The 12,175-nt window shown below is 43.3% G+C and overlaps 1 pseudogene; it reads left to right on the plus strand.

Annotated features, from left to right (window-relative positions):
• Positions 1–10,620: 10,620 nt before the first annotated feature.
• On the plus strand, positions 10,621–11,262 carry LOC127220548 (60S ribosomal protein L14-like; annotated as a pseudogene).
• The last annotated feature ends 913 nt before the right edge of the window (positions 11,263–12,175 follow it).

The raw sequence follows: 12,175 nt of genomic DNA on the forward strand, positions 1-12,175 counted from the left end.
TGGATGACTCTGCTAGTGAGCACCTGAGTTTGGATCCCCAGAACCCTTGCCAAGCCAGCAAAGCCATGTCTGTAATCCTAGGGCAAAATGGGAGGTGAACTCAAGGAGGCTCAAAAAGGTGAAAGGCCTCTCTCTGCACATGCACACATTCAGAATAAACATAATGTTGTCGTTTTTTATTTTCAATTTACATAGAAATGTACAAACTTGGACCAGGAATGTTGGTATATGCTTTTAATCTCAGCACTCTAGGAATAGATAGGTGGATCTTTTGAGGTCAAAAGCAGCCTGGTCTATATAGCAACTCCAGACCAGCCAAGGCTACATAGTGAGACCCTGTGTCTTAGGATTTCATTTGCTACTATGAAGCACCATGACTGAAAGTAAATTGAAAAGGAAAGAGTATATTCAGTTTACACTTCCATCATAGAAGGAAATCAGGATAGGAACTCACAGGGCAGGAACCTGGAGGCAGGAGCTGATGCAGAGGCCATGGAGGAATGCTGGTTACTGGCTTGCTCCTAGTGGCTTGCTCTCCCTACTTTCTTATAGAACCCAGGACCACCAGCACAGGAATGGAACCACCCACAATGGGCTGGGCCTTCCCACTTCAATCACTAATCAAGAAAATGATGTACAGGCTTGCCTACAGACAGATCTTTTGGAGGCATCTTCTTTTGTCTTTTTTTTTTTTTTTAACAATTTATTTAAATGTATTTTATGTGCATTGATGTGAAGGTGTTAGATTCCCCTGGAACCAGAGTTGTAAGCTGCCATGTGGTTGTTAGGAATTGATATGGGTCCTGTGGAAAAGCAACCATCTCTGCAGCGGACCCTGGAGGCATTTTCTTAATGCCTCTCATGATTCTAGCTTGTATCATGTTGACATGAACTAGCCAGCACAACTGACTCCTTGTCAGTTGACTCACAAACACACCATTTTATTTTTTTTCTGTTTTTTTTGTTTGTTTGTTTGTTTATTTTTTGTCTTTTTAATTGAGACAGGGTTTCTCTGTGTAACAGCTTTGGCTGTCCTGGAACTGGGATTTGCATAAACCAGGCTGGCATAAATGCACAGAAATCTGCCTACCTTTGCCTCCTGAGTTCTGGAATCAAAGGCGTGTACTACCAAAGCCAGTCAATATATCACTTTTCGATTAGAACCTCTCTTTTCTCATTTAAAGTCCCACAGTCCTTACATTCAAACACATTATGACTTCAGTGTCAGGCTGGAGAGATGACCCAGGTTGACCCAGGGTCTATTCCCAGCACCCACATGGCAGCTCACAACAATCTTTAATTCCGGTTCTTAGGAATCTGACACCCTCACACAGACACACAAGCAGACAAAACACCAATGTACATAAAAATAAAATAAAAAACAAAACTTCTGTCTCTTAAAAAATCCAAAGTCCTACAGCTGTGGACACCTGTAAAAAAAAAAAAAAATCAAAATTAAAAACCTTCCCACTTCAAAGGAGAAGGACCAGGACACAGTCACAATCTGAACCAGACAAAACCAAAAATCCAACAGTGTAAATAATTCACATCCAATGTCTAGGAAGATCTGGCCTCCTCCAAAGGCCTTGGCCCACTTCTCTGACTCTGCCCTCTGCATCACACTCAATGTGTCTTCTAGGCCCTGGACACTCACTGCTGTCCTTGGTAGTTGTACCATGGAACTGGCATTTCCAAATGGGGTCCTTCCTGCAACTGGAGATTCATCCAGAAGGTCTTCAGGCCAACTAACCCTGGTACCACCCATAAGACAGTCTTCCATGATCCGTGTACCATGACCATCTCCACAGGGACCCAGTTCTAGGGGAATCTGTCAGCATGTGATCCAAGGAATCCATTGTTTCTTCTCCACAGGTATTCTACACAAAACTATACACCTCAGACGCCTCCGCGGGTCTCACCCGCTGGCTTGGCCGGCCGCGGCTCCAGGCAGGCAGAAGATTTTTTACATAAACAGAAACAAGGAGTTTGAGGCCAACCAGGGCTACAGGAGAACCTGCCTTGAAATAAACAAAAATTGAAGTAATCTAAGTACTTATAGTACTGTCATATTTCTGCCCCACCTTTTCCCAGCTGTGTACTTTCTTCCATAATTGAATTCCCACCGTTTGGAAACACTATTTTCCAGTTCTTGGTTATTCGGTTTGGTTTTAAATCATTCTTATATAAGGTTTAAATGACCATCTACACGCTCGCCTATTTTTATATATTTAGGAATATTTCCTTAATAGAGGACCTTTATAAGAGCATTTCTAGGTGGGAGCTGGAGCCCTCACACTTATTGATAAACACTCAGTACTGTTTTTCTTCCTTCTGGGCAGGCATTCCATTCTGCACATCTGACTGACTCCCTCCCGAGCTTTTGTTTCCTCCCCAGTGGGATCTCCTATTTTCTCATTTGCAAGTACTACTAGCACAATGGCCCCTGTGGTTCCAAGCTACCGGCCTACCTAGAAGAAAAGCCCAGAGTCAGCATCTGGACTTCTGCCTTGGTAAATAACTGAAAGGTAAATAGAGGAGACTCAGGAAAAGTGAAGGCAGACTAGTCCTGACACCATCTCCACCTCACATTTTTGCCTGCGCAGGCATTCACTCTGGAAATTTTTCGCTTTGACTCCATCACTGTGAGATGTAAACTCACAGTTAGGTGGCCTAACACAACTTTCTAAGATGATTAATTTTGAAGACGAAGTCTGATATGTTGTTTTTAAGTTAAGATCCAGGAAACTTGAGCCTGGGATGGTGGTTCAGTCCAAGGACCTCAGTTCGAATCTCCAGAACCCATTTAAAATGTTGGTTGTGACCCAAGTATTGGTGAGGGAAGCAGGTCTTGCTTGCCTCAGCCCAGCTGCAGGTTCAGTGAAGGTCACTTTCTCAAGGGAATTGGGTGAGGAATGGTAAACAGTGTACCCAGTGCGTCCCCCTCCTGTGCTGCATAGATATGTGTACCTGCACATAATATGCATATACACCACACATTCACACACACACACACACACACACACACACACACACACACACACACACACAGAAGATTGAGGCAAATTGCATTTTCCTTCCTTCCTTCTTTCCTTCCTTCCTTCCTTCTTTCCTTCCTTCCTTTCTTTCTTTCTGTTTTGTTTTTCAAGACAGGGTTTCTCAGTAGTTAAGGAGCCTGTCCTGGAACTTGCTTTATAGACCAGGCTGGCCTCAAACTCACAGAGATCAGCCTGCCTCTGCCTCCTGAGTGCTGGGATTAAATACGTGTGCCATCACCGCCCATTGAGTTTTGTTTTCTGATGAAACAACAAATACAATGTGATATTAAAGAACTGTATAAAGGTTGCAGAGATAGCTCCATGATTTAGAGCATATCTCATTCTTCCAAAGGACCTGAGTTGAGTACCTATGATGGGCAGCTCACAATCACCTGTAAGTCCAGCTTCTGGGGGATCTGATGCTTCAAGCCTCCATGGGCACCTGCACCCACATGCTTGTACCTATGCACACATGCAAATAATTTAAAATATAAAAAGTAAATCTCTACAGAACTGATGATGTATTACCAAAGTAGATAATACTCTTACCTTTATTAGCATCCTCTGCTCCATTGCATGAACACTTGTACTATAAAGTACTCTAAGTTAGTGGCTCATGAAAACCAAAAAAGTAGTCAGAATTTATAGATGAGTATGAAAACTAATAAAAAAGGGAGGATATTTATGGCTTACAGTACATTTATTTAGTCTGCACATAAGAAAAATTTCCACTGAAGAATTCAGAATTTTCACCAAAAGTTTGCAGGTAGCATGGATTCTAATTGTTCTTAACAATAAAATCCAGAGACAGATATTGGGGTTAATGCTGAAGGTCAGAGAAGCCAAGCAGCCAGTCACTAGAGCATTCTCACCTCTACCAATGCTCAGATGGAAGGAGTGATCCTGTCCTCAGGTTGCATCTCCAGACTGTATCTGTCTCCACCAAATCTCAGAATGTCCTGAGCTCTTGTCTCCTCCCACCTTTTATTCCTGTCTAGTGTTGGGATTAAAGGCTTGGGATCCCAAGTGCTGGGATCACCTTTATGTGAGCTGTTTCTCTTTTAGACTGCATTGATTTTAGATAGCTCAGGGTGGCCTTGAACTAACAGGGATCCATCTGCCTGCCTGTCTCCCAAGTGCTGGGATTAAAGGTGTGCACTACCACTGCCTGGCTTCTATGGCTAACTATCGTGGCTAGTTTGCACTCTGATCTTTGGGCACACTTTTTGGGATCTTAAAATATCACCACAGTTGTACACTGTATGGCCTTGTAAGATGCTGGTTCTTGAGGTAAGAGCTAAAGGATGAAAACAAATCTCAAAAGGTCTTCCAGATGGAGAGTGCAGCGAGGATCCAAGCCCGGAGAGGAGGAAAGACTTCACATACTTTCAGGGGAGAAAAAGAGACCAGCACAGCAGAGGAACTAGACAAGCCAGGATCATACATGGCCTGGAAGAAATGACGCCTCAGGCTCCACATGCTACCAAGAACAAGATGGTAATTAATGTAGGCTTTGTAAGCTATGAGGGTAAATAAATGTTGCCAATGTCACAGGCAGAGACAGATGGGACAAAAGCTACAATAAAGAATGACCAGTAGTGACAGTTATTTTGTTCACTTAGGAAGTGATCAACAAACTGTTGCCCACCCAAAAGTGAGACTACCAAGTGTAGTGGGGAATCACACCCTTAAGCCTGACATTTGGGAGGGAGAACAAGAGGATCTCCATGAGTTCAAGGCCAGGTCTTCATCTTCACACCGGGCTGAAAAAAAGCAAAGGGGGTTGGGAGAGAGAGAGAGAGAGAGAGAGAGAGAGAGAGAGAGAGAGAGAGAGAGAGAGAGAGAGAGAGAGAGAGAGAGAGAGGAAAGAGAGGGGAAGGGGAAAAGGAAGGGAGGGAGAGAAACAAAAATATGACTAATAGCAGAAATGAAGGCTAGAGATAAGAGAAAAAACATGTTTACTAGGTAAAAGGCTAAATTATTAGTAAATTTGGAAGCAAAAGGTTAGGGTCAAGGTTATCCTAACTTATTTGGCACATTACATGTCCAATGTGTTTTTTGTTTGTTGGGTGGTTTGGTTTGGTTTTTTGTTTTTCCAAACAAAGCAGCCTTTTCTGCTTGCTTTTAAATTTTGAGAAATAATGTCTGCATGCTGCCCCCTGGTGGCCAAATGACCCCCTCTTCAGCCATTCCACTTAAACCCGAACTTTCCAGGGCAGCGGACCAAGAGTCCATTTGTTTATGTAGTTCTTTTTCCTACAAAGAACACTAAAACACCAGTGACAGGGGATCAGTGGGTAAAGGAACTTGCTCCTAAGTCTGACTGTGAGTTTAATTCCTGAGACCTGACAGGTCCAAAGCGTACCCCATTTCCCTGCAAAGCGGGAGGCCTACCAACTTGGTCCAAAATTGAGTCTAGGCTCAATTCAAGCTGGACTTCAGAAACCGAGGATTTCTGGCATTAAAACCAATATTCCTCGGAATCTTATGAAACAGGTTCCTACCAAAGGAGTCATTTCCCAGGCCTCTGGCAGAGGGTCCTAAGGCTCCGTTGAGGTACACCTGTGGCAGCTCTAAGCATATCAAAGTCCTCTGGCCTCCAGGCTCCTTCATTCCCTATTCACAAGTACCCATTATACATTTCAAAGCCTCCTGGCCCTTCTCGCGCTGATGGCCCCTGCCCCTCTATCTTCTCTGCGCCCCTAGACGTGGCCATGCCCAGACTCTGGGTTTTTCTTATCTACAGGAAAAAAAAAAAAAAAAAACCTTCCCTCAGTCATGGAGAGGCCATCGCGGTGTTTTCTTCTGCTACTTCGAATGCAGGAGCCACAGGGTGGAAGAAGAGAACTCCCTGCTGCAAGCTCCTCCCGCTGCCACAGCATCTACGCTCGTGTTTGTGTGTGTGTGTGTGTGTGTGTGTGTGTGTGTGAAGCCCTGTCTTCAGTCCCCAACACGGGAGGGGACTGAACATTTTACAGGACAGCCAGGACTGTTCCACAGAAACTCTGTCTGGAAAAACAACAAACAAACAACTCATTTTAGTGGAGTGGTGCTGGTGGCACCCACCTTTATCCCAGCACTCAGGTGGATCTCTGAATTCAAGAAAGGCCAGCCTGCTCTACAGAGTGAGTTCCAGAACAACCAAGGCTACATGGAGAAACTCTGTCTAAAAAAAAAAAAAAAAAAAAAAAAAAAAATCAGAAACCAACCAAACAAAACCCTTCACTGATAAGACTTGTTATATGGTATATAGCAGGAGTTATTATCCCTAAACATGTTACTACTAAGTCTTTTAGGACAACTTGGATAAAGAAAAAAATCAAATATAAAAATTAAAATTCATTTTTTTCCCAAGTGGGAGCTCATGGACCCCAGTATGCTGGGAAACCAGCATAGGAACAAATGACCCAGACCCCCTGAATGTGGGTGTTAGTTAGGAGGACTGGGCAGTCTATGGTAGTGGATCAGTATTTATCTCTAGTATATGAATGGACTTTGGGAGCCCATTCCACATAGAGGGATACTTTTTTCAGCCTAGACACATGGGGGAGGGCCTAGGCCCTGTTCCAAATGATATTACAGACTTTGAAGACTCCTCAGGGAAGGCCTCACCCTTCCTGGGGAGCAGAAAGAGGAGGTTAGGGGAGGAACAGGGGAGGAAGGGAGGGTGCAGGAACTGGGATTGACGTGTAAAACAAGTTTGATTCAAATTTAAATTTAAAAAATGTTATCATAAAAATCATTTTTTTTAATCTACATTATTGATATCCAGCAGACTTTCCTGAGGAGTTGGAACTTGGGAAGACTAGCCTACCTTGTGGGCAAAGTGGGACAATCAATTCCTAGTGTCCTGCTTGTCTACCATTTGGACATAGTCCTGGTGGCAGTTGAGGTAAAGGGCAGTTTTTCACCCCATGGACAGCTTTGCTACATTTAAAGCAACCTCTGGGTGGGGTTCTGGGCCCTACCATCTTCTTTGGAGGAGATCTTGGGGTGCTGCCAGGAGCTAGCCCTTCTGTCACGAAAAACTTTTTGTTTGTTATTCTTTTTGTTTTCTTTGAGAAAGGGTTTCTCTGTGTTGCCCTGTCCTGCAACTCACTCTGTAGAGAAGGCTGGCCTTGAAATCTGTTTTGTGAGTCTATCTCTCTTTTGGAGACTGGTAGCAAGGTAAGCTGTGTCTAGACCTAGGAGTAGCTCTAGGAAAGTGAGGCCTGACGTCTGATTTTTACATATGAAGAGAACTGATAAGGCTGCTGAAGCCTTGGTTGCTGCTATCTGTAAGACAGAAGAGGGCACCAGATCTCATTATAGATGGTTGTGAGCCACCATGCGGTTGCTGGGAATTGAACTCAGGATCTCTGGAAGAGTAGCCAGTGTTCTTAACCTCTGAGCTTTCAATCCAGCCCATAATTGTTAGTCATCTTATATCTTAATCAAATTCTTTACCGTGTCCAGAATTATACTTGTAGCCATGCTAAGTACTAATATAGCTAATTATAGGAATAAGCCTTATTTAGCTTTCTATATATGTTTTCAAAGTTAAGCCTAAAACAAGTAACTAGAAACAAGCAAAGTTTAGATAGGCTTAATAGATAATGGTCCTCAGATTCTTCAGAGATTTGCTGCGTATGACATTTAAAGTATTCAATAAAAACAATCTTCTCATTGCTGGGTAGTGATGGCACACACCCTCAACCCCAGGACTCAGGAGGCACAGGCAGGGGGATCTGACCATTAACTGGCATGTCTTATTTATCCTTAACAGTTTACAACAAGTTAGTAGTTTTCATAAGACTAGGACTTTACATTACATCCCTGTTTTGAATCGAAGCTCTTCTAGTATCAAAATAAAATAAAAATTTTAATCATAGCTACATAGAGAGACTGGCAGCTTTACTGATCTATTTATAATGCATCATTATAGAACATTACAGCTTTTTTCATGGCTTAGTTTATCCAAATGGCTAAAGCTTGAAGTAAGAAAAGACAAAGGAGCTAGAGAAATATTACTGTGATCTGAGTAGACCTGTAAACTGTTATGTGTAAGGTTTTTTTTTCCCTCTGGTCTGGTCCCAGAGCCTCACCAGCCCCAAATAATACACACTGACTCTGTATTTGATATAATTCTGTTAGCCATTTACTAGTTTCTTATTGGCTAGCTCTGTCTTAAATATTAACCCATTTCTATTAATCTAAATATTTCCACGTGGTCTTATCTTACTGGAGAGGGGGGCTGGTGTTCTTCTCTCTCCATCCTCCACCTTGGATCTCTAATACTTGGATCTCCTAATACTTCCTCTTTCCTCCTAATCTCCTAGTCCCGACTATCTTGATTTCCTATTGGCCAACAGTGCTTTGTTCATTAACCAATAAGAGAGACATATTTACAGAATGACATCTCCCATCAGTAGACTTTAGGAATTTACAAGATTTTTTTCTTCTTGAGACAAGGTTTCTCTGTGTAGCTTTGGAGCCTGCCCTAGAACTTGCTCTATAGACCAGGCTGATCTCAAACTCACAGAGATCTACCTGTTTCTGCCTCCTGCATGCTGGGATTAAAGGTGTATGACACCGTTGCACAACTTGATTTATAAATCTTCATTATCAAATAGGCTTATTTATCAAACATATGTTACTTATCTAAATATTCTAGCAGCTTATGGTTAAACATTTAGCAAAGTCATAAGTAGGTGTAAATCTCTAAGTCAGTTTTTGTTCAACTGAGTATACCTTTATAACCTTAATTTTCCCCCCATCATATACAATATATTGTAACCTGGAGTTGGATCACATACACAGTATGTTGTAGCAAATATAATCTTAAATTTGTTATCATCATACAAAAGTCCATACCAGTCCAGCTGCTTCCTTAGTCTAAAAAGAGATACAACGGTAAACAGAGAGCTCACTATGACTAAGAAGCTTTACAGTTGTTGCTTTATGCCATGTAGTCATCTTAAGAAGGTGAAGTCACACACATAGCATGTACTCTTCGCAAACGCGGTTGCCAGCCATGTGGCTGCTTACATCCTGATGAAGTCATCAGCCAAGATGGAGGATAGCCACACAGATGCTGCTGTTTTCCTAGTAGATCTTTTTTCTTTTTAATGAGTTGAATCCAACTCATTAAATGAGTTACAGACACACACACACACCCTAAACAAGAGTTGATTTTGGATTATAAGCCTTATGTTATAAGTTTAAAGTCAAATTTTGCTACAGATTTTATAGAATTTAAACCATATACTCAAAGAATTACAAATCCTAAAATAGTAATGACAGCATAACCTTAAGAGACTTTTTTGAGAGCAGAGCACAGAGAAATCATAGACATAAAAGACTTTTTAGAGTGGAGAGGAACCACAGAACATAGCAAGTTAAAAAAACAGAAGATATGGCAGTACACTAGCACAGTTTGCGATTTGTGAGAATTTGGAAATCCAGTTCACCGACGTTTTTGGCCACTGATCTGGACTGAGGCCAGGGTGCTGTCATAAAATCCTGAGTCCAAGGAGGAAGAAAGAGTCACAAAGGAACACTGTCCGGATGAGCTGCTATGAGCTCCAAGAGGGAACTGAGAGCTGAGGTGGGGACACTGCGGACTGGGGCCAGAGACAGCGCGGGGCTCCCAGAGGGAATAGCTTTAGTAGAAAGATCCGCACCACACGGGTACAGCAGGTTAGGCCCAGAGCTGAGAAAGTTGTCCAGGTGGTGGGAGTCAGCCCTGAGGGCAAAGAAGCTGGCTCCAGGAGCCAGCAGTACACTTAACGGCAACAGGACAAAGGGAGGAACAGCTAAAGGGCAAGAAGGGACTGAGAAGCACATATGGAGGGTACAGCAGGCCAGAGGGAAGGAGCAGCTGAAGAATTGAGCTCTAGACTTTGGAATCAAGTTCACAAACAAACGATCTGTACATGCCTCAGGAGGCTTGGTTCAGAGCCGAAGCTGCAGGTGAGAACAGGTGTGTGTTGTGAGTGCACCCCGCCACCCCCACTCACATCTCCCCCCGACTCCCCGCCCCCCGTGTGTTCTTGCTAGGTCCAGCTCTGGCTCCCACTTTGCAATAAGCTTACAGGCCCATCAATTGTAACTTAAAGCTGGGATATTTACACAGGGTTAGGGGGAGACCAGACAGAAAGAAACAGCTTGGAGCAGAGAAAAAAGAAACAGGGAACTGGGAATTTCTCTCCATTTCTCCAATCGCTGGCATTAGCTGTGACTTTTATTATTATCCCTAATAATGATAGAATCTAGGTTGCCATTTTGATTGATTATCTAAGGGGTATTGAGGCTGGATTCGATTGCAAAGGCAGATAAGTCGGGCCCTAGGTGAAGGGGTCAGAGGCTTGGCAAGAGGCATTCCAAAGGGAAGCCAGGAAGTACGGGTGGCACAGTTCCCATAGGTGACAAAGACAGGGAGGCCCAAGGTCTGAAGTCCAAGGACTCGGAAGGACCAAATGAGGAAGGCACAAGCCGGTTCAGAGGGTTGTCACTTCAATAGACAGGGGCCAGAGCTAAAACACGGTGCCTGATACCAGGAGTTTAGAATGAAGCCAAAAGGTCCTTCTCGCTGAACGCCGCTAACATGGTGTTCCGGCACTTCATGGAGGTTGACAGGTGGCATATGTATCCTTTGGGCCCCATGCTGGGAAGCTGGTCGAGTTTGGAGATGTGATCGATCAGAACAGGGCTTTAGTGGATGGACCTTGCCTTTCAAGTGCATACAGCTTCATTCTCAAGTTCCCACACAGTGTCCGCCAGAAGTATAAACGAAAACCTTGGAAGAAGGCAGATATCAACACAAAATGGGCCAAGAAGATTGACGCCAGAGAAAGGAAAGCCAAGATGACAGACAGATTTTGATCGTTTCAAAGTCATGAAGGCAAAGAAAATGAGGAACAGAATAATGAAGACTGAGGTCAAGAAACTTCAAAGAGCAAAGAGCTGCTATCCTGAAAGCTTCTCCCAAAAAAATCACCTGTCGCTAAGGCTGCCATTGCTGCAGCGGTAGCTGCAGCAGCTGCTGCTAAAGCTAAGATGCCAGCCAAGAAGGCGACAAGACCAGGCAAGAAGACTGTGGCCCAGAAGGCTACATACAAGCCAGAAGGCAGCTGCTCCAACTAAAGGTCAGAAGAGTCAGAAGACCCCAGCCCAGAAAGCACCTGCTTCAAAGTCCGCTGGCAAGAAAGCATGAGGCTGTACAAAGGAATAAAAATTCTTTTTGACATGTTGGAAAAAAAAAAAAAAAGACTGCCTCCAAGAATACCAGAGGTGGGTCAGAGACTCAGCATTACTCCCTGGGATTCAGGGAAGCATTTAAGAAAGCCAAAGGGAAAACTTATCAATTAAGCTAACCAAAGAGGGGAGGGCAGTGGTGGCTCACGCCTTTAGTCCCAGCGGGGCAGTGGTGGCTCACGCCTTTAGTCCCAGCACTCGTGGCAGTGGTGGCTCACGCCTTTAGTCCCAGCACTCGTGAGTTCGAGGACAGCCTGGTCTACAGCGTGCGTTCCATGACAGCCAGGACTGTTACATAGAGAAACCCTGTCTGAAAAAAACAGGAAAAACAAAAAAGAACTAAAACACACACAAAAAAAAACCAAAAACCTGAAGGATGTATGAAAAGGCTTACAAGTACTACTTAATTTTAAAATGTTTTTCTTTCCTTTTTGTTTTTGTTTGTTGTTTGCTTGTTTTGTTTTTCAAGACAGGATTTCTTGGTGTAGCCACGACTATCCTGGAACTCTCTCTGTACACCATGCTGGCCTCAAACTGTTGAAAATTGTCTAAGTCCTTCAGTAGTAAATATTTAGCCAAGATTTAGTTCTGTAAAAATAAGCAAGCATATATCCATCTCATTAACATGCAGAGCTACAGAATATTTCATATATTGTATTGGTTGCTTTTCTGTAATTGGGAGAAAACAACATGACCAAGGAACTCAAGGATGTTTATAGTAGCTTATGGTGGGCTAGAGAGATGGCTCAGTGGTAAAGAACACTAGCTAGCTCTTTTTCGAGAAGTACTGAGTTCAGTTCCCAGCAACCACATGGTGGCTCACAACCAAGAGCTCTGGTGCCCTCTTCTGGCTTGCAGGCATACATGGAGCCAGAATGTTGTATACATAATAAATAAATAAGCCT

Source organism: Phodopus roborovskii, unplaced genomic scaffold (assembly GCF_943737965.1).
Source record: "Phodopus roborovskii unplaced genomic scaffold, PHOROB, whole genome shotgun sequence".
Classification (NCBI taxonomy): domain Eukaryota; kingdom Metazoa; phylum Chordata; class Mammalia; order Rodentia; family Cricetidae; genus Phodopus; species Phodopus roborovskii.